The sequence below is a fragment of the Dasypus novemcinctus genome, chromosome 5 (genome assembly GCF_030445035.2).
Source record: "Dasypus novemcinctus isolate mDasNov1 chromosome 5, mDasNov1.1.hap2, whole genome shotgun sequence".
Lineage (NCBI taxonomy): Eukaryota > Metazoa > Chordata > Mammalia > Cingulata > Dasypodidae > Dasypus > Dasypus novemcinctus.
Genome location: NC_080677.1, coordinates 82,765,886 through 82,767,282, shown reverse-complemented (window position 1 = coordinate 82,767,282; position 1,397 = coordinate 82,765,886).

Genomic DNA, 1,397 nt, shown 5'->3' with positions numbered 1-1,397 from the left:
CTAATGTAATTTTTTTAAAATTTATTTATTCTTACCCCACCCCTCGTTGTTTGCACTGTCTGCTCTCTGTGTCAGTTCGTTGTCTTCTTTTTTAGGAGGTGCTGGGAACCGAACCCGGGACCTCCCACATGGGAGGGAGGCACCCAATTGCTTGAGCCACCTCTGCTCCCCACTTGTTTTGTCTCTCATTGTGTTTCCCTGTTGTGCCTCTACATTGCGTTATCTTGTTGCGTCAGCTCACCACACCAGCCTGTCATACTAGCTCACTGTCTTACTTGTTTTCTTTAGGAGGCACTGGGACCCAAACCCAGGACTTCCTATGTGGTATGCAGGTACCCAGCTGCTTGAGCCACATGCACTTCCCACTTATGGCAATATTTTTCTTACTCATCTAAAAAGAATGGTGTGTGGAAAATCAAAAGGGAAGAATCATTTCAAATGATCAAAAGAGCTGAAAAGTATATTTAACAGTATGGGGATAAAATTTTTAAATTCTGTTGAAAATATTGATACTCAAAGAAACAGCTTTGGACTCTGCCAAAATTTAGATTTTTCTCAGTTAAATTCAGAAGTGTTGATATTTGTGGAGGACACATTGATTCTTTGAAGTCATGAGAGACTTGCACAAATTTAATTTCCATGTAAATAACTTTGAATATGCAAAGGATCAAACATAAACAGTAGTGTGGGAAGAAAATTAATTGGCAGGAATAATAATTCCATCAATAGCAATAAGTTAAGACCATTTCAAAGATTTTCTATATGCAGAGAAAGAGAAAATATTGTCACAAGGTTTTACAGCACACTATTGAATTCAGTCCTAATTTATTACTATTATGCTTGTTTCTTCTTCAGTATTAGTGGACCCACATTATCTCCAGTCATTTGTTTTGCTTGTTGTCTGTTTTTGCTTTTCATTATGTTAACTGAATTATCAGAGACGGTAACATCTTAGAACACCAACACCTGCAAAAAGCTGCTTTAGTAAAACACAACTCTTCAATGTTTATTTCATTCACCACTTTGAGATTTTTCCTTTGTATTTTAAGATTAAGCTATCCTGTTGTTTTTTCTTCAGAAGGAATCGATGTACAGCAAGGTAGCCAAGTAATGCAAGCACACCAAGGAAAGTCGATAACTGAAGCCTTCTGAAGCTGTGAGCCAGGCAAATCCAGTAATGCTCTCCAGGACTGGGAGTTGCTTAAGATGCGTGGGGAGCTGCATCTTCATGATGCCAGCCATACTATCCAACACCACCCTCCTGTATTTCTTTTAAGACATCACTTTCAATGTCATACTGTAGCAATATGCTTATTTTCTCCACCCTACAAGACTGTAAACTCTTTGAGGATAGGCAATTGGTCATCCATATTTGTATTGTTTGTATGACACAGTAT